Here is a 25,151-nt window from a genome sequence, read left to right on the forward strand (position 1 = left end):
ACAAACGTAAGAACCATGATTTTTACAATTTTGATGCAGGATGTAGCAAAGGAGCTGAATTTGACATATTTTGGCATTCCTCCCCCTACCATTTGTTATAAATTTTAAAATTTAAGGTTTGTAGCCACACGTTTCCAAATATTCAAGGTTTTTAAGCACTTGAAAATGAAATTAGTTTTTTCAAGCACTTTCCATTTCTTAAGGAACAAATCATGCAATTTTTTGCGAGTTACGGACCCACTTCAAAGCAGTAACCCGAAGCTATAGCTTGCTTATCTTATAGGCAAATCCGTCCCTAAATGTAATTCACTCTTCCCGGCAGATTTTTGTACTTTTTACGAAAATTCATCAGTTTTTACGGTTAAAGGATTTTTACAATTTTGCCAATCTGAACGTTTGAATTCCAGAAGATTCTTCAAAATCTTTCGTTTGTAATAACACAAAATATCTATTTTTTGAAATCACGCAAATTGAAAATAAACATTCTGAAAAGAAAGAAAACAAATCATAACGAGTAGGTCATTCTGTTAGCGCATATGGGGAGGGGGTTCTCTTTGTTTTAAGTTCTAAATTTAAAAATAATAGTCAATTATTATAAGTGTTGCAACTGAATACATAGCTCGTTTAGCCTATATTTTCATTTATGTACTTGCCCAAATGGTTTTTAGCCCAAAATAGTGAATATAGGCATATTTTCAGCACCCCAGTGAAAGCTGTACTATTTGTATATAATGTTCTTTTTTTTTTTTTCTCCCATCAGAAAAGGACATTCGATATCTCTTCATTTTCATTGAACTATTCAAAAAAGAAAAAATAATAATGATTTTTTTTTTTTTTTGTTTTAAGATTTTGGAAGATGTGTTGTTACTATTTTAAGTCCTCCCAAAACTGGGAGGCCCTCCCCTCCTATAAATCCACCCATGCCCTTCTGAACTAGTCAAAAAAGAAAAAAAAAGAATGATTTTTTAAAAATTTTTTAGAAGATGTGTTGTTACTACATAAAGTCCTCCCAAAACTGGGGGGGGCATTGCCCCCCTCTGGCCCCTCATAAATCCGCTCATGTAAGAAAACTGATGTTACAAAGAGGGTTAGTTACCTTTTTTAGTTCTGGACCAAAATCTTGCTATTAATTATTATTTGGAAAATAATATATTGCTACCAAACTATGACAAAATTAGATGCTAGATTCGATTGCCATTAAAGCCTATAGCACGGAACAATGAGACAAGATTTTACTAGCTGTAACACATTTAAGATCATTACCTGAGGAATAGTTTGTACTTGGTCACGCTCGTTTTGATGTTCTTGTTTGATTTCTATATGAAAATGCAGACTTTTTGTAAAATTTTGTTGAAATATTTTTTTTCATTGTAATTTTTGCAGTTTTCTTACGAACTAACCACTTCTCCAATAACTTTTTGTGTCTTGCTATCAATGTTACCTCCTACATAGTGGTAAATATTTTCTAAAATTATGTATTAATTATATTGCATACGTTTCTTTAATTCTTTTAGGTTTACTATGTCATATGGATTCAAAATTCTTTCATATTTAAAAATTTACTGATTTTTACAGATTGAGTACCTGTTCTAAGACAGTTTACTTTTTCAAGAGGATGGAGCTTTTGAGGCTTGCAAGGAAATGAGGTATTGTTACTATTTGATATTTTGCTTTATAAAATCTAATGCATAGAAAAATATTTTGGGGAAATCAATAGTATATTACCAGCTGGTTCGTTACTATTTTGAAAACCAAACTTACTTCATAATTTCTAGAGAGCACTTATTACTTGAGAAATCTGTACTTAGATTACCAGATAGAAAATTTTACACCAGTCTTTACCTTTCTACCAGAAAAGACGTACGATAGTGTAGAGTAAAAAATGTTTTTGGATACATGACTTTATCTGTCCTTGTATCCCCATTATCGAAATATAAGGTCTCAAAGTCGGCAGAAATTTTGAGAAAAGTCGCCAAATTTAGCTACTTTCGTTGAGAAATGGAAGACATCTTTCCCACGCTTTGCAGATGGATGTCCTGCTACACGCAGACGGTGAAATCGAGTGATACCTTCCATTTCTAGCCAAGTCTTGAAAATTGGCGACTTCTTTTTTAAATTTCGACAGACTTTAAGATCTTATATCTATACGGAGACGAAGGCAAACAATTAATGCCTCAAAAAAAAATATTTCACTAAGCTCTTTCGATTGCTACCTACAGTCGAACCTGCTTATTAGAATATCGGTTAAAAGAATTTACCGCTAAATAAAATAAAATTTCAGTGTATCAAACCAATGTAACTTGTCATTCTGATCCCGGATAATGGAATATCCCACCTATTAGAATAATTTTTGGGGGCAAATTGGCTATTCCATTAAGCGGGCTCGACTGTACTTTTTATTATTATTATTAAATAACTAGAAAACTCAAGGTATGACGGGTGAAAATTGCTTCTGCACTTGGAGGAAGCCATTGCCTGTTTGGTGATATTTTGATACTTGAAATTGTAACCCTAACTCCAGTGGATTAACCCTAAACTCCAGTAGGTAGCGTTCATTGTTGACTATTTTTTCGTTTCTTCATTCCCCTGAAATGACACAGTCTTACCAGTAAAACAGTTAAGTGACCGGATCGAGTTCAGCCTGGTAAAAATAAAGCCTTTCCCTGCATGTTAAACATTACACCAAAACATATTATCAAATAATCATGCCGTGGCGCGGGTTTCGTTGTTGAAACACGCGCGTTACTCGATCATTGGCGATATGAGGGCCACACGAATCCTCATTATATATATATAAGGATTCGTGTGGCTCCCTGGTAAGTAAGTACAATCGATAAATTAACAATTAAGCGCAATTTCATTTCCTATATTGTTGTTAAAAACTGCAGCACTTAAAAGCACCTCGTCAAAAAAAAAAAAAATTTGATGTGCAAAAAATCACTTTGGGAGAACTTTTATGGCTTTACGTAGGGCTTTTTTTTAAGTAATAGAGTAAATGCACATGAATAACCAGTAGAAAGGCACAAAATTTTCTAATCGTTTCCTTTTTTAATACAAACTTGTTCGTTTTTAATACAAACTTTTCATATTTAAATCACAAACTGTCCATTAGCTGGTCGGTCTGCTCTGTATGCTAAAATGATGAAAACAACTTAACTTTATTTAAAACCTTTAAAATTTTAATCAGAGCATTGCGCATTAGACAGAGATGGTTTATAGTGAAAAGCAAAAATATGACAAATGTCAAGATGGGCTTTGTTGTATACTTTAAAGCTTCATAACTTACTCTTAATGCGTTAATTAAAGTTATTTCCTTGAAATTTGTAGCCTTAATTTTCAGCCATTTCATTCAATAAATATCCCGTCCTCTGCTTACAGCAGTGCAAATCCCATGAGCTAGGAAGTCCTAAAAGGGCTTACCTAGGCACATGCGCAAGCCGGTGATCTCCTTAGCGCTAATGTCAATTAGCTAATCTGATGGGAGTTGCCGGGGGTAATCAGGGTTAATGGTGAGGGCGGCAGTCACGTGACCAGGAATGCTTGCCCGGTTCAAGTGGAAGGAAAAAAAGAGGAAGCTTAAAGAAGCAGTGGAGTTAAGGAACTGCTTTCTTCTCAATTGACAAAAACAGATTTTAAATGAATGATGATAATTGATCGATAGTTTCCTGCTGTTATTTTGAATGAATTCTGGAGTACCAGAAAAAGCCATACACTCTAGAAAAGGAGTGCATGGCGTAAAAATACATTTGAACATCATAATGGAGAAAAGACTTACACTGAGCTTGTTATTATATATATGGGGGGCACGGCAGTGCCCCCGATATATATAATAGTTGTGCGACAGTGCCCCCGTCAACTATGTCGCATAACTATATAGATAATAGTTATGCGACAGTGCCCCCGCCGTTAAAGGGTACACAAGGGTACAAAACCAGGTGCTCCATGACACCATTGCACCAATCTGACGCCAGAACCGCTACCCATTGACGAAGGAAAATTAAATTGCCACTTGGAAAACGTGTAAACAAAATTGACTTGTACCCACTAACGTATAAAGAATGTTTAACGGCCAAGTCACACAATATTAACTATAATAATAAAGAAATCGCAGTAAGGAACCTTAGACTTGTCATGACTTTGTCTAGATTTCATTACTTTTTAGAGATAAACAAGCAGCTCCATCGAGACTTGGCTAGTTTTTTAACAGAATGTTTTTGATAGGATATATATATATATATATTTATATACATACTTATATCTCTGGGAATGGATAATCGATCGGAAAATTTTTCAGACATAATCTACAACTTTTCATCTAATTTGGTAATTTTTGTCAGGTAAAAATCTCAAAACTTTCAACTTCAAAAAATTTTTCTTACAAACCATCTTTTTTGTCCGTAGGTACAACACCTCGTTCACCCGGTGGACAGGTGCTTTTGTACCCATGGACATATAAATAAGGAACTTAATTATACTCAATACATTTTCATAAGCCATTTTATATTGAAATGCTTCAAACATCCATTGAAAATAATATTAAACAAAATATCCAACAAAAATTCAACTTTGAAAATTAACCGAAGGTTTTTTTTTCTCTTTTTTTAATATTCTTTAATTTTTAACATCAGTGAACTCTTTAAAAAAAGTGTTACTCTTAAGAGAGTTAATGATGTTATGAATAAAATTAATATGTTCTTAAACAAAAATTATCTAGATTCATGATAGTATGGCTCTCATTTGTACCTACATAATAACTTTAATTTATATGCAAATTGAAACCTTTAACAAATTTAACTCATTAAAAAAATCAGTTTAGATTAAGCCAACAAAAATCTAGAAAAGTCGACTTCAAATGAAACAGGTGGGATTGATGGTATGTAGCTCCTACAACATGTAGGGGTTACTTCAACACTATACCTTCAAGCCCCACTTCAAATTCATCATCATTGTTGAAAGCTGATTTCGGACGTTGATGTTAAGGCACCATTTTGAGGTACTTCACATTGTAAGAAGACTCAGGTGTGACCCAAGGAGACTAAAAATTGCCGTCCGTGGGTACACAAGCTTATGTGTCCTTAGGTACAAAGGTACGCCATTTTGGTTTTGCAAGCAAGCCAGTCACATCGACAAGACCACAGTTTTACAACATTAAAAATCAGAGACAAAACTTTCAAAATATAGGGAATCAACAAAAAAGAATAATACAATCCACGACGGACGAAAAAAAAAAAGAAATTGCTCATTTTAACTTTGATCCTACTAAAACCGAAAAATATGTGATAGAATCTTAAATGTTCGTTCGATGGCGTTGAAACTTCCTGGGGTACTGAAGAAGGCTGTGACACACACGTTGAACCCAAATTAGGATTTCTCTCAACGATACCCGGAATTTCCCGACCAACGTCCGTAGGTACAACCGTCCGTGGGTACAGCAGCTTCCCTTATGTAAGATCACCCTTACGCATGCCGAGCCGATCATGCAGCCCCATTCGAACTCCATTACTCGTTCGTATGACATTCTGCGTTTCGGACGAGGCATATTGATTACTAGAGAAACATCTACCATCGGCAAAAGATCATACAATAATTTCGAAAAACCTTTACAGTCCTTTACATACAGAGTCTACGCCGAAGTTCAGAGGGCGTTTCTCGGTCCACGCATGCGCGACGTCTCTGTAATTCTAATCAATTGCATATATTATCCTGCTATACATTTCCTGTGAATTTCAGTACATTTGCATTATTCCTTTTTGATGTTGCAATTTTCACAAGCATGAGTGTATTACATTAATAGCGAACATTGAATTTTAGGAAGAAAAATATTGATTTAAGTAGTCTTATATTCCACTTTCTTTTCCCTTTTATTTGTGTCCACTTTACCCCATAGGCTGGGGGAAAGTGGTCATAGCATGTGATAAAGAGGTCATATTAAGAAAAGTTGTAAAATCATTGCGAATAACATAATATTTACATATTTTGGTTATTAATGGGTGTACAACTTAATTCGGTCCATTTCTTTGAAAAAAAATGTATTTATTTGAAAGACAAAATGAATTGATACATTATTAAAAGTATTGTAGAACTGAAAACATCCTGAAAATTACACATAGTGAAGATTGTTTTGCACCTGTTTGATTCTTCGCTGAAATATAACATCTAACTTTCTTTAAAAAGACGCTACGACACATAATAACAACAGAAACTAATCTTGGATTAAAAACTATTTTATTCATATTACTTTATTTTACAAGTCTACCTAATAAATATTACGATTGTTTTTGAATATCTATTCATCAAATGTAATTTTTAACACAACAGTTTTGATTTGGTAGTGGAATCCCATTATGTATGCAGAAAGGTAGCAAAAAGTGGAGAACTGGGCTAGAGAGAAAGTTTTGAAGACACAGAGCGAAGCAATACATTTTAAGTCCAACCATGGGCAACCGACGATTAGTCAAGTTATTCGATAGTAGTTATCATCATTAGTTAACATCACAGGTCCTCATCACTGGTGAGTAGTCGTCATGAGAGTTTTGTCAAAATCGGTAATCCGTCATCTTCTGTGACTGGTCAATATCAGCAATTAATCGAGACATTATTTCGTTCTCATAGTCCGTACTCACTAGTATGTCATTATAAGTCACGTCACAATATTCATATCCAGATTGAAAAGTGTAAGAGCAATATATGCAGTCATACTTATTAGTCAATCAAACTTTTTAATCATTCGTCAATATTCACAAAGTAAACAAAGTCTTTTTTTTTTTCGTTTGGCGGCAGAAATCAATCAGAATTTTCAAAATAATCATTTTTTGGAGGAAATTAAAAGGTATATATGTACAGATAAAACAAAATAAATTTATGTACACTATGTACACTGTACACAGTCAGAAAGAGTTGATTTATTCAGTTACATTGTTACATATGTAGAAAAAATAGCAAACTTTTTTAAAATGTTTTTTTACTAGCCGCAGGCTTTCGCGGCGGTTTTTGAGGAGGAGTTTGTATGGCCACAGAGTTTATGCCGTAATTTGGTTTGCATAGAATAAGAACATATAGGAATTTTTGGTTGTTAATTTGCGTGGCCACATCAGTTTTGTTTACCTCCGGCTTCATGCGAAGCATTTTGAAGTATTTTCTGCCATAGTCTACGGTGTGACGAAATGATAATGCCGAGATGCTGAGAAGGAAGCCAGCCATATCTTGATATCCAATGTACTTGGTTAGCTTAGCTCTAAAGTAGGAGAAGAAAGAAATGCAAAGAATCAGAGTAATCAACATTGTCGACATTGTAAATCAACTTAAATAGTCTGGAAATTAATCGCAAGTCAAACCGCAATTCAAAAAGAACACAAGCTTTGAAATGAATGAAAATAAACTCTCTATCGATCTTACTGATCAATAATGTTAAAACTCCAATTGTTGTTGCTAATAAAATACAGTGTTATGTGTCGATATTCTTAGTATAAAAAATATATTGTTGCAATAATTAAATTTCAAAAGACAACAATAGCATTTGAAATATACTACCCGGTGCAACCTGGGAAGGTAAACATATAAAGAAAAATCTAGATATACTGTCAGATCGTCGATTACATGGAAAGGCTAATATCCGGTTTATAAGCGGAAATGGACGTATCTATTAGTTTATAGGGGTGTGGTTTGTTACAGATGGGCACTTTTGCCTCTCTTTTATTTAGCCTTAGTTTTGTAAAAATGAAAATTTGCTCTCAGCAAAATTTTTTTAATCTAAAGTATATTCGATCTATATTTTCACGGCAAAATTAATTGATTTATTTATTCACAACAAAGTTTTTGAGCTTACCATTTTGCTTTTGCGTTCCTGAACGAAAGGAAAATATTTTCTTCTTTTTTTTTTTTTTTTTTGTTGTTGTTTCCATGGTAACTATTTTTGTTTTCCGTTATTTTATTTTAGAGAATGCAATAAATGAATAAGGCACTAGTGACATATATCAAAGGCGTGCATCAAAATCCCATCGTTATTTGCCCATCTCCCCTGCTAGATTCATTCAGATGGAATAATCTTTACTTGGCAGATTGCCAAATTACATACAATCCGCGGTCAAACAGTATCTATGCTTTGCAATTTCCCGCTTATTGTGAAAAAGTATCGAAAAATTACGAGATAAAAAAAAATAAAGAAAGAAAAATTGCTAAATCGTATAGAGGGACTTTTCCGTTACAGGTCGTCAGTTGGCTAGACTAAAGCCCTCGATCACTCTCGATCAGAGAAGGATCCAGGACTTTAGACTTGTGACGAATTGTTTTCTTTCTACCTTGGGAAAAGTAGAAACACAACGCTTTTTCACCGCTTTGTTTGCTTTTCGTTTTTTAATTTTATATTTTAATGCAATTGTTAGTATTTATTAATGATTCCTAATAATGGGGCTTTTAATCTCGCATTTTCATTTCCAAAGATTATTTTTACAGTCGTTAAACTTCTCAAACTTCTGTAAAATTTTTAGTTTACAATAGCCATAAATCAATCATAATCGCCAAGATTGAAAATGCGCCAAGTGACGCACCTATAACGGAGAAGTACCAAATTATATATTTCATACGCACACCTGCACAAGTACACGGCGGGGTGGAAAATGCAGGTACAACGCCACTGCGGTCGCAGATTTGGCGGTTTTTATAGTATTTGGCGGGTTACCCTTGTTACCAAAACAAGGCAACAAGGAACCCAAAAGATGACTGCATGTAACGTCGTCATCCCTCCCCCTTCCCGATCCCGTAGAGTAAGTTTTATGGTTAATCATGCGTAACTCATACGTTACACTTGAACTGCGACCTAGTGACTTTATTTTACTGCTGAAAAAATTAGATAGTATTTTACTTTTTATTCATATTAACTATCCAGAAAGTATACATTTCGGTGCTTCAAAGCCAAACTAACGCAAGTCCAAAAATGGAAATTTTGAGGTTATTACTGTATTGTATGTAGAATCCTATTTCGCATTAAGCCATAACAGCGTAATTTTGTAACAAAATTTCCTTTATAACTCACTCTTTTATAACCCTATAAAACTTACTAAAATAAATCCAGATTCTGACAAATTTCTGTTAAACAGATTAACACCAAAAACATTCAATCAAATCTCAACTCTTCAAAATAAGCAACTAAACGAAAAAAACCCAAGGCATTTTTCTGTAACGAAAAGTTTGAGTTATCAAGACTTTTAAAAAATAAGGACAGACTGAAAGCTACTTAAAAGGTATTCAATAATTTTCTTATGGCTCTGTGACATGAACAAAATTTAATCATTACTTCTTTCATGCTTTTTTATGATACGAAACATTAGGCCTGACAGGAACTTCCACTTCTGCTCAGAACGTTGAAGATTAGTGGCTTTTGCAACATGAAAGTTCGATACGTGAAACTCATAACAACGCAAAAGCAATTCTTTTCTGATTTATTTTCAATTTTGATACAGCAGACAAAAGTCAAGGCATGCATTCATTCTTACAGTTTCAATCTGAATTTCAATTGAAACCCAAGTTTCCATTTTTAATGAATACGAGAAATAGATGCTTTGTCATAGGAACTGAAAAGAATGTTCAAAACAGAAAGCCAATAATGGCTTCCGCAATAATCTTCCAACTCCCGTTTCAGTTTTAAAGAGGGTGAAAGGGGTGGATTTATTTGAAAACTGGCCGCACAAATATCCCGTCCTCCTCCCAACGACTCCCATCCAGTTTGCAATCGGACCTTGGTATTCAGATCTCCTAATTGCTACCACGGTGATCAATGGAAGGGGAGGCAGAAGACGAGGGGGGACAGACCCACACACAAAGGCGGAACACCACAAATTGCGGGTTCATGACGAAATACAGAAGCCCCCAAGTGTAATCGACGGCAGAGTTCTTGAGAATTAAAGTGGGTTGAGTCAATTTTGAGGACAGCTGTTGCAGAGAGTTGTCGCAAGACGGTTTTTGAGCCTGACAAAAGATGCTGGGTGTAGTGTAGCTCTATGTGGACACTTCTCCATTCAGATGGTGCGCAGAATTACACCGCTTTTCCTGCTCTGAAGTCGGGACTGGCTGCTTTTATATGAGAGTATAGACAAACCACTGAATCAGGAAGACCTAGAAGTCTCTATAGATTACTCTTTAGCTGGTTTAAGTGCATTTGACAGAGTCAGAATATGGAGCACATTTTTCGAAAGGGCTAATATTTAATGTTACAAGAGAATTTAATTTGAAATACATGCTTCTACTTCTGTTTCAAAATTTTTAACTTCAGCAATTATAGTTCCTTTGTTAACTAGAAATTTATAGAACTAGTTAAAATAAAGTTTAAATATGCTTTGCCAACGTTGAATGTTATCGTGAGAACGCATTGGAGCTGCAGTATAACTGAGTGTCGTTTTCAGTACAATTCGGCTATGATTCGAGGAATCACGACCATTAGTTGAAACTTGAATTGGTTAAAATCGTTTACAATATATTTTGCAGTAATAGAAAAACACAGTCGTACCTTAGCAGGGCAAAAAAAAAAGGAGACTTCGCTTTTTTTTTTTTTTTTTCAATTCCAGAATTCGAGGTTTTTAAATAAATAATTTTGAGTTCATCAACATTTGTGGCATAACTTATAAAACAAATAGCATAATCTGTACCACTACAAAGCCAATTAAATATAGTTCCGAAATTAAAAGATTTCATTCCGGGACATTACTGAAATTCAGAATAAAATGTCCAGTGTCAACGTAATTAATGAATAGTTACAATACATTATTTTGATCTTCCTTTCATGATAATCACGAACACTCGAAAGTATAATAAAGGCTCTAACCAATCTCCGTAAGTTTCAGAGGGAAATATAAGACAGCTGAGTAGACTGGCCTCATTCATAACTCAGTTCAAGTGTTCTAGAATGTTTGATATTGTTCAGAATTCAAAGAAATCCAGTCGTTAATATTGAAGTACATTTGTGACCACTGCTATTCCTGAACCCTCTCATCCCCCCTTAAATTCAGTTTAATATCTACCAAACTGAAATGCGGGTGGTTACGACTATTATAGAATTTTCCGGAAGGCTATGATGCATTGGCTATCAAACAGCCAGCGAATGTAAATTTCAGAAAACGCATAAACTCGTTTACTTCGAGCATTTCATTTTCAACTCAACTCATTGAAATCACCCATGGCAACAGATTTCGTTCTCTGGGGGCTGAACTGATCTACTAATTAGGGTTATGGATTCTTGAGAGGAGGTTGGCAGACACTAATTGGCGTTCGTTTGGCTCACATGAGTGAGAAGGGTTAAAAGATCCTGTGCCCAGTTTCATTCTTAGTGCTCTGTCGCCAAATGCGATTGAAATGGCTGAGCTTTGGGAATCAGCAGCCTAAATGTCTGGTGACAGCCCAAACTGCTCATGAAGTCCAAATGAATTCCTGAATTTATTTGGGGACTTACAATCATGGAGTCTTTGTTTCAAATATTCTTTCATGCTTCAACAATGAAAAGCGATATTGATTTCTCAAAAGATTCTGCAACTACATCGTTTTTATAATAATCTTTAAATTTCTTTTATAACGAATATACACACGAAAAATCGCATTTTGACGGATTTGTACATTTTTAGGTGGGCTGTTTCCATTTCAATTAATTTTGGAAAATGTGTCTGTGTGTGTGACCTTTTTTTTTCTTTCTTTTTTTTCCCTGGCCGCTCTAGCTCAAAAACGACTGCATGAAATTAACTGAACTTTGATACACATATATACCCTCTTGTGAATCAGATTTTTAATTTAATTTAATTAAAATTAAATTAAAAATCTGGTCAGGTTAATTTTTAGTACCAGATCTTTCAAAGGTAGTCACTAATCAAACGTTTTCTTCGTTATGCGTGATTGCTATATCTGAAGAAAAAAAAACAATTTCTCGACTCCCTCCCCCTTCAAACGCTTTCGATTTTTTCCTCACCTTTAATACAAATGATGCTGTACCGATTATAAAAAGAAATTTCTTTTGATAAATTTGTGATCAATTCTCTGACGTTAAGTTTAACTTAGCCAACAAGGACACAAAGAGGGAGAGTAATTTTGAAATTTTTCAACAATGTAAAAATACGCAGAATGGCCGAAAATTGGCCTTTGTATGTTAAAATTACTGTTCTGCAACAGGGAAAATTGCGATAGGTACCAATTTGCTGATATTTGTAGTTGTGGTTGAGTTGGCTGCGAATGATTTCATCTATCGTTTTTGAACCAACTTCAAAAATTATGTTTAAGAGTATTATCGATGGTGTTCAAAGAATAAAATTATTTTTCACTTTTTAGAACAATTTTGAAGTCTGTTCTATTTTTTCTTTCAAAATATTTTTGTTTCATTCTTTTTAGAGTGAATGTATTTCAGAACTAATAAGAAGTTACCATAACTTCACCTTATTTTTTTCATAAAAATGTTCCATACTAAAAAAAACTATAAACACGCCTTAAACTCTAAGCTATCGGCACTAAAAATGTATCTTTGTTCCTCTCTGGAATTCATGTGTGTGTTAATTTAATTATAACCATTTCAATATTACGTTTTCCCTAACTAATTTATACTGTCACAGCATACAAGTTGCTTGCGATGCAATCCTGTATCTCCTTACTTAGCCCAGATCATCTGTTATTGGCATTGATGATAACGGTAAAAAAAACTACTATGGTTGAGGCAAACCTAACCTGGTAGCATTGTGAAGGCTAAGCAGATCTTAACTCACTGGCGGTTTGACGTACGAGCGGAATTTTACCTGGAAAAGGTCACCTTGGGAACATGGCTATCTGCTCGAAATGGTCAATACTTTTTATCTTGAAATTTCCTCCCCCTTTCGGAAGGAGATAAAAAGCACTTAATCCCTTTTGACCAGGACGTGCTATCAAAGCTCAACCCCTTTCTTTTCAACGCGTGTCGCAGGGAAGAGTGGAACTCCTCCAGACATGCTGCCAAGGTCCGTCCCGCCCATTTCTCCCCTCAACACGTGTAGCAAACGAGTTGAATTCCTTTCAGCCAGTCGTGTTTTACTAATTACAACTTTCTGTAATATTTATGAAGTAATAATCTAGATTTTAAATCTCTGGAATTGCTATCTCCTACTACTGTTCTAAATTACTTTTCACATATTTTATTATTGAATTTAACTACTCATATTCAACATTTATAAAACAATATTTGAAACAAGTTATTTCAATATGAAATAGCTAAATGCATTTAGTTATGATTGTAATGTTTTGCATAACCTGAAATGATACGTAATAATAAAAAGCAATAAAGGAATTCCCTCCCCCCTTCCGCGCAATAGCAATTCGTTGTTTCTCTTTTAACGCTGGGGGAAAAAAGAACTGCAAATTTATACATCTATGCATACTTTTTACATACTTTGTTTGTATATGTATATTTTTTCTTTATTTGTGCATTTTTATGTTTCGAATCTCGCCATATTTGAGACTAAGTGATCGTAATAGCGGTATACCTACGCTTGCGTTATTTCCGAAATGTTCAACCAGGACCCCCCCCCCCTCCCCCACCGTGGGTATTTCAAAAGGTACACACCCCGGCTGGTTTTCAGAGTGTTTTAGAAGGTAGTTTATTCTCAGTGCTTTGGATAAATGATTACTAATTATCAGCCTAAACCAGGAATAATAAATGATACATGACGCAAGCAGATACATTTAAACAATTTATTTTGTAAACGTTAATTTTTTGAAGTTACTTCAGCAAGAAATGAGGAATTGAATTTTGAACAATATTTACTTGTTTATTGCATTGGCAAGGACTTTTTTAGAAAGTCTTTTTTGTTCTAAATCTTTTTGTAAAATTCCTTACAAGCTAATCCGATAGTAATTTTACAGGTCATAAATTACAAATCTGTACCTCAGAGCTAAACTAACGTGATTCACATACGCTACTTTACAGGAGAGAAAAAAATATGTCATGTGAGTGCAATTTTCGAAAATATGTAAAATATCCGATATTTTCAATCAACGCAAACTAATGTCTTCAAAATAGTAAATGCATCCTCAAATCACTCTTTATTTATTATTATAATATGCAGACTTAAAATTAAGGTTTCTTTAATTATTCATATCTAATATTCCATTTTACATTTTAGTCAATTTTAATAGAATTAATATAGCGTTAGCTGTTCTACTCATTTGTCTTCTGTTAGCTACTTTTACACAGTTATATGATTCAGAAAAAAACAATATGCAACTGTCAGGGGCACAGTCATAAGACATTTTCTTTTGTTCCAACCAATGGTTAACATTTAATTAGGTACTTTTAATATGCATTAAAATTGTTGCATTACTAATAATTTTATGAATAAAAAAAATACATTATTTTGTTATATTAATGTGTAATAATACATCATAAAACTATAGTGCATAACTTTTTGGGTATTTTTAATAATAAATGAGCTATATTACTATGATTAATATAATTTTTATACTGAAAATACCGTAGTTGGAAAAATAAATATCGAAAATATCAAAATATCATGATATTTTCAGAACAAATATCGGATATATATCGGCGAACCCTAGCAGTAATAAACAGAAAATTCAAATTTTTGGACTTACGTCAGTCTGGCTACGAGGTACAGAAATGAAAAATTTATTATTTTAAATAATCCTTCACGGTTAATTATTTTTATATTTTTTTGGTCATCTGTAATGAATCTTATATTTTACCGAGACGTGAAGTAAACTGGTCGGGACACTGGATTTTTGAATGAAAATCGGGACTGTCTAGGATCCCATTTGAAAATCGGAAAACAAATACTATATCCAACATTCACTGAATTATGGCGTATTTAACAAAGCTATTATTAAAGAAACACTGACAATCACATGGGATCTAGTATGGGGCGCCTCGATGAGAGGTCTCAGAAGGACAGTGTAACCTCCCCAAAAAATTCTCATTTGAAAAATGTGGAAACACTATTGCAACATTGAGATTCTTCTTTCAAATTTTAAAAATTGTTTTTAATGATGCATAATGTTGCTTCTCATTAGATGTTATGTAAGTATGATATAATGTGCATGCTCATGTTTATCATTTGGAAAAAGTAGAACTTCATTCGAAAATTTGAGAATCCACCTCTCCCCCCCCCCCCCCCCCCCCCCCCCCCCCTCTCTCATTTTATTTCGGAGTGCCCCTGCTAGTAGTTAAGACCTAAGTGACCGAGCTAGGTATCAAATCAAAGTTATGAAAACACAATTAAAGCAAAAAATAGTAAACAACGAAATACTTTTAAATTATAGTGGTAAAAAAAAAGTCGCAGCAAAAAAGTTGTTAAAATAATTTTACGAATTTTCATCCCCGTAAAAGGTTTATTAATTAGTATGAGGCATGAATTATGATGGTTTTTCTATAAAAATCAAGGTTTTATTATTATTTTTGCTTAAGTTGTTCCAAGGAATTGAAAGATCATATGACTTGTATCAAGCAATCGCACAGATTAAATAGTGATTTGAGATAAATATCAGGCTTTGGGCAAATTGAGATCAATGAAAATTCTGGATTTGTTGCTTAATAAAGTACAAATAGTCAAGCTCTGCTGAAGTTTTATTTTAATTATAAAACGGTTTAAACTTTTATTTATTTTTCTCTATTTATTATTATTCCTTTTTTTACATAAAAGAATAGTTTTAAATTCTCACTTAACCATTTCCCCATTTCCATCTTCCTACAAAATACTGTAGATCTTAAGCAACTCCATAGAAATTTCCTTTACTAAGCGTCAGGTCCCATTCTTCTGAATTTCCTTCCCCACTCAATGAAAAAAATTCCGAGGCTCTTTATTTTTTATTGAAAAGAAAAAGCTACAAACGATTCAATTTTTGATTTTTTTTTTTTTTTTTTTTTTTGAAAACTATTCATTTTCATATACTTTTCCATTTTTAATAACAATAAAAAAAATATTATTATTGTTCTTTGCTAACAACTGAAGTTTTTTTTTTTTTTTTTGTATAAATGTTAACACAATAGCTGCCTGGTGTTGTGCAAAATTTTTGCTCTTACTATATATTGTTTATTTAGTTTTTTTTACTTATACAGAATTGAAATTGTATGCTAAGAGATAAATGTTTGTTTTTCTTTGTGATTAAAATAATTATAAGCTGAAGTATTAGACAGAATCGGTGAATTTAAAATGCTTCTGATATTAATGATTGAAATTTGCGACCGAAACCCAAGGCCAATCAGTTAGAGTAAATCAATTTGAAAAAATATCCCTTTTTTTTCACGGCTTTTATTTATTAATTTATTTGAAATGTAATTGAATGTCATTGTCGTCAATTAAATTATGTTGCATCCATTTACAGCACAATCATTAATTAAATGTAAATTTTAAGCTTAGAAGAAAGAGAAGTGGATATTTCATTCTTGGAATCAAGTTTTGCTTTTAGCAGATGCTTACAACAAATAGCAAGGAGGTTTGTTTAGAAATCTTTGCGTTGATAAGAAGGATGCACTGAACCTTGAAACCCCAACCAGATGAAAGGGTATTGTTTGCGAGTGTGAATACAGAAGGTGGGCCCCTGCGCTCCGGGGTGCCGCTCTCAGGAAAGGGGAAAGGAAACGCAGAATTCTACGCCTTGGACCGTTTGACAACGAAAATTTAGTGTCAGAAAAATACGTGTAAAACGCTAGCGACGTGATCTTGCTACGGCGTGATAAGACGTGCAAAACCGCCGGTAAGTTAATCACTGCATTATCTCGCATCCAGGTTAGGTTTACCCCCACTAGAAAGCAATGACACTGAAGAAACTTGATGCTTGCTTCAGAGAAGCCTTCATTAAAAATTATCACTACAATTACTATTAATATTACTGTTGTACGGCACCAAACTTTTTTAACGATGGGTTTTATATTTAATCATTTAATGGGGAAATTGCATGAAATTTACTATTTTTTGACCATAACTTTTTTTCTAAAGGACAAATATGTTCAAACAAAGTAATTGGACCTAAGTTAAGCCATTCTCTATCTCTTAAAAAAAAAAGAATCATCAAAATTGATTCACTAGGTGAGACGCTGTGAGTGGACAAACAAATAAAAAACACATACGGTATGAACGGATAACCGCCTCCTTTTTGAAATCGGTTAAAAAAGAAGTACGCAATCTGAAGCATGCAAAATCAAAAGAAAACTTCCTACATTTGTCAATGTTGAAAAAATAATTCTGTTTTTTCTTTCTATCACATTAGTGCTGTTATTTAAAATAGAAAATTTGGTTCAATAGCATTTTCAGTGAGTATTTCTTTGGTTATTGGCAGAACTGGAACTTCAATTTGTTCTCATACTATTTAAAAGACTAAATTGGGTTTGTTACTAAGTAATTAATTACACTCGGCATTTAAGGTTTGATGGCACTAGAAAATTTACTGTAACATGGTAGTGGGCAATTTCCGAAAATCGTTACGCCACAGCCACTCGAAAGATTCCACTAAAATGTAAAAATTCCTTCAACTAAATAAATTAGGAACCATCAAAAGTTCCATTAGAATTCAAAATAACTCGACAAATTAATAAAACAAGTCCTTAAATAGTATTAAAAGATTTATGAAAGTATAAATAACCATCCAACTATGTTAGATAGCATTAGGAACTTGCCAAACGATTTCTTCAGTAACTCAGCTTCGGAATGAATAGTTCTTTGAAGAAGACTTCGTGCATCGCAGCGCATTGGTGAAGCATCAAGATGCAAAAGGGTGGGTCTAAAATTTAAAATTTAGAGATAACTACTAAAAGCTGTAGGAACAACCCTCATCTGTTTTAGAGGAAGATATGGTAATACAGTAAAACCTGTAAAAATGGCTACCCTTGTAAGTGGACCGCTTTTTTTAGAGACATTGTTAGTCCTATACCATATATCTCAACCTTTATAAGTTGATCAACTGTCTACGTTGAACATAAAACAACTACTCCGCAAGTGATCAACTTTCAAAAGCTTTACTGCAATATCCAGTAGCGGTAGTCAGAAATTCCTTCTGGGTGAGGGTTTTGGTCATAACGTCTTTATATGCATATAAACTACCGTATTAAGATTGGTAATAGCTGTTAAACCAAGGGCCTCAGGGAAATTGACCAAAACCTCCCGTTGTCTGTGAAAATGGTTGCAACTATAGCAGGTGCTGAAAAACCGAATGGCTTAAAGAAAATCATCATTGAAAGCCGACCTAGGATTTGAACTTTGCACGCATTTTCCTCAAAACTTAAAAAAGTTCACACTGTTAAAAAATACCCTGAAATTGTACGGTAAAATTTTCTGTCATCCATGTTGCCTGTTACTTTTACCGTACAATCCTATTTTACTGTAAAATTTTACGGTAGAATAGGCGAGACTTATAAAACGTAAAATAGCAGGATAGCACTCTGGATCTTCGTATTGGCAGGCGGCTGTGCAGACCACCACATAAGTTGGGACACACAGCGCGAGGGGTAATTACGGTGTTATCTGCTTCGCACTGTAAATCACTCGGTGTATCATTTGGCGCTGCAATCGTTTATTATTTTCGGTACAATTAACTGTAATTTTTTTCTGTACTGTAAACACTCCATTTTACAGTAAATCTTACCACAAAAGTTTCCTAAATTTTTAACAGTGCACCTACATACCTTTGCTTCTTGGTGCCTCATTTGTACATTACAACATAAAGAGCCTTTCGTGTTGAAAGCATCTTTTTCACCGAGTGCCATTTTTGCAGAGAAAGAGTGTCTCCCACTATATTCAAAACGTAGTACACCATCTTTAAGGTCTGCAATCAACTGGGCAATCGAATGATTTTATCATTCACAAAGCATTTTGCTGGAAGTTACCGCAATCAGTCAAACAGGTGTATGGCTGGCCGACACCATTACTTTAATCACTCGTCTCGGGAAATACCGGGAGATTGATGTCGCAAAGGCGAGCCCTGACGCCGATGCTAGTTCAGAGGGAATCGTGTCATTAATATTGCGCAATGAAATTAAGCTGATTAATTTGAGCCTCACGCAAAAGGGGACAGCGGTTGGATGGAATTTACTCAGCCCCTAACGCCGTGTCTTTGAACACGCCGACTTGTGTCGGGCAATTTTTGTGGAATAGATCTCTTCTGCGCAAAATAGTAGAATTAGTGAAAGGAGGCGATAAAATTTGTTGATTCTAATGGTTTTCATTTCAAAAGAAATCTGATGCTTAAAAATATCGAAACATCAACTTTCAGAGTAGTGAATACTACGAAGGCCGGCTGAACAACTTGTTTGTAAGGGGACTGTTTTAATTTTCGAGTAAAACGATTGCGTAGTTCAAATTTTATGTAAGCTTTCACTGTAAGGATTTTCTAAGCATAACTAGTAAACGGCCCGTAATGGTTTGTCAGAGGTTGTCTGTCAAATTAGATGTGTTCCAAAAAATATCTGTTCCTCAAAGCCAGGCTAACGTTTTTCACCAAACCTAAGGCCCACCGCTAAGAGTTGGGGTGATGCGGAGAAAGGTCATATTTTCACTACTTTGAAGGAGAGTGTAAAAACGTTTGTTTACTGAAAACGAAGGTTGAGACTCGTGCTCCTAAAACATTGGTAAATAAATATAAAGGTTAATAAAAAATACATTAATTTGAATTTTTGGCATCTTGAATTCAAATTAGGTTTTTCGCAATCACGAGCGCGTGTGTGTATGTATGCGCGTGTGTGTTTGTGTAGGCGCATGTGTGTGGGTGCGTGTGTGTGTGAGTGTATGTATGCATGCGTGTGAGGGTTGTATATGCAGTGCTGTGCGGTGTACGCGCGTGTGCGTGTAGGCGTTCGTGTTTGTGTGTGTATGTAGACGTGTGTTTGTGTCTGTGTGCAGGCATGAGTGTGTGTATGTGTGTGTAGGAGTGTGTTTATGTGTAGGTGTGTGTGTAGGAGTGTGTGTATGTGTAGGTGTGTGTGTATGTGTAGGTGTGTGTGTATGTATGCGTGTGTGTGTAAGATATGGACGCAACCTGGACACGGTTTTCGCAAGAGGAGCAGCGTCGTGAGGCGGCCGGTCGACGGTGATGCTGCAGAGGGTGCTGGCGGGAAAATAAAATCAGCGTAACGCCAAAAACAGTCAAATGAGAACAATAAGCAATCGTGATTGCTCAAAAAAAAAAAAAAAAAATTACAGCAGAATAGGATTCTACATGCAATGCAGTAATAACTTAAAAATAATAATTCTTGGACACGTTAGTATGACTTTTAAGTAGAAATGCTTAAAACTTATACATAATTCTATAGACAAAGTTAAGTAACCATTCAGTTCATAAAACTATGAACTGAAGGAGCCATTCCACCGTCACGTGCGGGACAATCGGACTCCATTTTTGTTCCAAAATTTGTTATAAAGCTTAATATTTTTAACAAACTGAAGATATCACATTTTCTTATCTTTACCTTTAGCACAAAGAGACGTCAGACGTAGTTATATTTTTATTACATATTTTTGTTGCTTGAAAAAAAATTAATTTGCAAGCGTCACGTGGACATCTTAAGTTAACCTCTTATTTGTTACAGGATTTAGTTAACGTTTCTGCTCTAATAAAAATGTGATGGCAAAACAAACTAAAGGTACTAAAAGTCAAGGCTCCAATGTAAATGAAACGCATATAATTTCCTAAGAAATGATAATTTAAACTGCTGACAAAAATTACGATGTATAGCGTCACGAACGGGACAGAGTTCTAACGTGCGGGACATTTGCAAATTTTATGCAATTAAAATTATTTTTTTTGAAAGTCAGAAACTGAGTCAATACACAAATAAAGTATTTGCTAAACACTTTATTCGAAAAAAGTATTTTAGTGAGGCGTATTTATAAATTAATAAGCTATTAAATGAACTACCAATGAACTATTTTGAACATGAAATGGAATATATTCTGAAGATTTGTTCTTGTAATTTCACCGGCATTTATACAAAACTTCACACAGTATAGCCTTCTCTGACGAGGCTTACATCATAAGTTTATCTCTGTATGACTCATATTATTGTTGAGAAAGGATCATTTTTTATTTTCGTAGTATACAACATGCTAGAACAATTTCTGGCTGTAACAGTGCATTTGTTCATGAATTTGTCATAGTAAACAGACTCCTTTCTGTAAGCCTTCTGTAAGCCTTGTATCACAGCACACCGTTTTCGTGGTGGCTGGGGCAATGCTCTAATTGTTTAGTGTATAGCATTGCTAAAAGACTGTTTTTGGCAATATGGGGCGGTAGAGAAGAATTCGAGTAACTCGTAGATGGCTTTTGGTTGTGAGGATTCTGAAGTTGAAACAGAACTTAGTTTTTTATTTTTTTTTTAACCTCGTCCTGTCCCACTCATAAGTATTTTTGTTTTAATCCTCTATCACGTTGTCTTTCTTCCTCCTTTTTTTTCATTAATACTTTTATTTTCGTCCTTCTGGAAATTTTGTTTTTCTAAAACTGTTTCCTTTCTCATCTTTTTGCACACAGCACAGATTTACGTATGGTATGCGTTGGAGGCTTTTTCTGTAATCGAGGGATTACAAATCTTTCACTTTTTGGTAATTTTTCTGCAATCTGTCGAGGAAATTTTGCAGTTTTTTTGTTCAAGCCTGATTGTTGAACATGCGTCGCTTGACATAACTTTTATTTTTGAGGCAGACCGTGCAAATCTGGGAGACGGAGCTAGTAAATAATGAAATTATCGTCTGCCTTCTGCAGAAAAAAAAATATATTAAATTGTGAAAAAAAGAAGAATGAAAAGGGAAAACTCAATACAAAAACTTTGTTCCACAAGAAGTTCGTACGTAGAAAATATAAGAATATTTTTATTTTGTTACTATTATATTCATGCAGCGTTACATGTATTTGTGTTTTAAATAACTAATTCCTAAAACAAATAACTATTGAAGTACTTCGAGTATTCCGTAATGAAGTTTTCAAGATTATATGTTCATCATGAACGGTTGATTAGTGCATAAAAATAGTCGTACTTATCTTAAAAAAATGAGTTCTACTCCAGAATAATATTTTTTAGAATCTTTAACTATGCGGAAAAAAGTTTCATTCAAGATTTTTAAGTTGTAACTGTTTACCTTACCCTTGTTTGTATAACGCGTCACATGCAGGACAGTTTTATTTTCAGAATTTTTTCCAACTAAAACTTATTTAAAGTTCTAAAACTGTCATAACATAAGAGTACTGCAATAATTAGCTTTAGAAATAATAAGCACACAAAATAAATGACTTTCCTTTTTTATTCAAACTAAAAATATTCATCTTTTGCGTCACGTGCGGGACACAAAAATGAAGGTTTTTGTATGTGTTAGTATAGTTATTAGGACGTATCTTAGATCTTAACATTTAATAATACGAAAACAATCAAGTTTAGACTTACCTATAAACTTGACTATTAAAAATTCAATCGATTTTTTAATGCGAATCAGGGCTTCAAATTTGACGCTGAAAGGCAGCATGCTTGTTCGCAACTGGACTCTTAAGTTTAGAATAATGTGTTGCTAATCCAGAAAAAAGAAACTTTGATATTTTACTCAAAACATTACATTAAACATTTTAACTTTTCAATAACACCAAATTTTTCATGAATTCGGAACTCCAGCGCTCGAATACGCTACCTTGCGGTGATTTATAAAACTGCAAATGAAACTAAAACATTGCCACGTTGCGTTCCACGTGTGTCTGTTGACGTAAACACAGGCAGTTTGTTCTGAGTATTTATTAACGCAATCGATGTGTCTTAGTTTGCTTTCAGCTACAGAAATTAATTCGTCCCTTAGTAGTATTCTCGAGCTTCTCAAAATAATGTTAATTTTCATTATTTCCTTAATAATTGGTGAAAGCGAAAATTCTGGATTAACAAACTTGGATAACGTTATACAAGGTAAAAAATTTTATTGTTTTGTATGAATTTGTAAGAATATGGGGGTTTTTTTAATCTTAAGTTAATTAAACTTACCATATTTTACAGCAGCATTTAGTTGGAATGGACAGTATGCAAAATATTTTCTTGAATATATTATCGTAGAACAAAATGAATAACCGAGAAAGAATTTATTTTATTCCTTTTATTCTCAGCTGAAAGGTTTCGCCAAATTTGTTTAGGGTTATAGTTTTAGTATAGTGCGAGTAAAGTAGCCTTGGCGAGATTTCGCGTTTTTAGTTAAACCATTTTTAATTTTTATCATGAGTGGAATAAAATGGTAGTAAGATTACAGAATTCGATAAGTGAAAAGAAATAATGGTCAATCAACTGAAAAGAAAACTACCACCATATATCCGTGAGAATTTTGTTGGTGATTTGCATAACATGACACAATTAAATCGTAACTCAGAAATTAGAAAAATCGAAACAGAAAATTTTTAAATTAACCGATTTGGGAATTCGAGAGAAATAACTCAGCTACAAATGGAAAACAATAAGCGCTAGCCAAGCAAGGCAAAAAAGTATCATCTTCTTTCGATAACAAATTGTAATGTCATATTGAATTTTCTAGCATTAATTGTTATTCTTGTCAGGCCACAATTATTATTTAGTTTTATCAAGAATTGATAAATATCGAATTCAACATCGTGGAAATAGCTGCTTAGAACTACGAACTACGTAGTTTGCATTAATCATTGACGTTTAGTAATGCTTCTTGAATTCTCATTTCTTTCTACGTGGGCCAGAATATCCACAAGACTTTGAAAATTAATTTAAAAAGAATAAAGCGAAAAAACCATACGTACGAACAAAAATCACAACACTTTTAGCATTTTCTTCGTTACCATGTGCGTTTGTTTTAGTTTTTAAGTCCGCCATTAGACAGTGACTTCAGTGCCCCCTATAGTTCGTTGGAGTTGCGAATAAAGAGTTTTAAAATTTACCATCGAGTTACCTGTTTTCATGGATTGGCCCTAAGGATTTCTTTTCGAAATCATAATCAGCATGAAGCTGTTCGCAGCTCGTCAACATTGCCAGTGTAGTGACTGCAATAATAAACCTCGCATGCAATATACAACTAATTTAATGCACTACTTTTTGCTAAAAATAGAAATTAATATGAAATACTATATACGATGAGCAAGCATGAAGATAAATTTTTAATTCACACCAGCCTCAAGCACGATCTTAACACGTTGACAGCAGCCTGTATTAGTGAATTAAATTCTGAAAATTTCAGAAAAATATTTAAAAACGTAGACTAAAAGTAATTTTAAGGACTAACGTACATCAACAAAACAGAACTTTGCCACTCTTTCGTGTTCCACAAAAGCTAATAAAACTGGAAAGAACGTGCAGACGATATTTAAAGAAAAAATAAATTAAACTAAACACATTAATAAATTTGAAAAAATAAAAAAATCTTTCATTTATTTTTCACCAAATAACAGTAATTACGAAATAGTCGATATTATATTAAGAGCGATAACCTTAACCTTTTTTTTCTTTGAGAATCTAATGTTGCAATTTCAAAGCAGACGACAATTTGAATTATTGGTGACGTCAGAGCGTTTTTCGATCAGTTTTGACTATTATCTATATAAAGATACTTTATTGCAGTAGCTACCAACTTGACCAGTGAATGTGCATAAGCTGAAACAAAAAGAAGAAAATTGAAACTTAAGATGCATTTTTCTCGAATTATGTCAAACTTTCTCAGTTCAAAAACGATAACTGAAAATATTATAATAATTCAATTTTTATGTAGCTTTACAGATTTTGTCTCTATACTGTAAGTTAGGGAATAGACCAAAATGGCACTCATTATAGCGATATTTTATTAGTTTTGGTTTGGTTTCAAAACATCAATGTAGTACATTTGCTGAAAATCTTATAAGAAATGCTTCGGTGTGCTGGGGTTTTATACTTTCAACATATCTTTTTTTTTTTTTTTTTTTTTTTTTTTTTTTTTTTTTTTTTTGTAAAATGCCCTAGTGTGGAGTCAATTAGTTATTTTGATCATAAAAAATTTTACTCTAATAATTTAAAACTTTTTTAAGCACTTTTGGAATTTTTGAAAAAATTCTTACAAATTCGACAAATATTTTCAATTTTTATAAAAATGTACGGCGGAATTTTTAAAAATGCTAGTTAATTGAAAATTTCAACTAAAGGTACATTAGAAAATGTAATTGCAACGTTTTTAAACATAGGTTTTTTTTTTTGC

General features: G+C 33.6%; 1 long non-coding RNA gene across 2 annotated transcripts in view; it reads left to right on the forward strand.

Annotated features, from left to right (window-relative positions):
* LOC129225128 (uncharacterized) overlaps positions 1–25,151 on the forward strand; it is a 701,259-nt gene that overhangs the window by 645,809 nt on the left and 30,299 nt on the right. For both annotated transcript variants that reach the window (XR_008580719.1, XR_008580718.1), the window contains exon 4: positions 1,576–1,646. This is a non-coding gene — a long non-coding RNA (uncharacterized LOC129225128). The remainder of the gene's footprint in view (positions 1–1,575; positions 1,647–25,151) is intronic.

Source organism: Uloborus diversus, chromosome 6 (assembly GCF_026930045.1).
Source record: "Uloborus diversus isolate 005 chromosome 6, Udiv.v.3.1, whole genome shotgun sequence".
Classification (NCBI taxonomy): Eukaryota; Metazoa; Arthropoda; class Arachnida; order Araneae; family Uloboridae; genus Uloborus; species Uloborus diversus.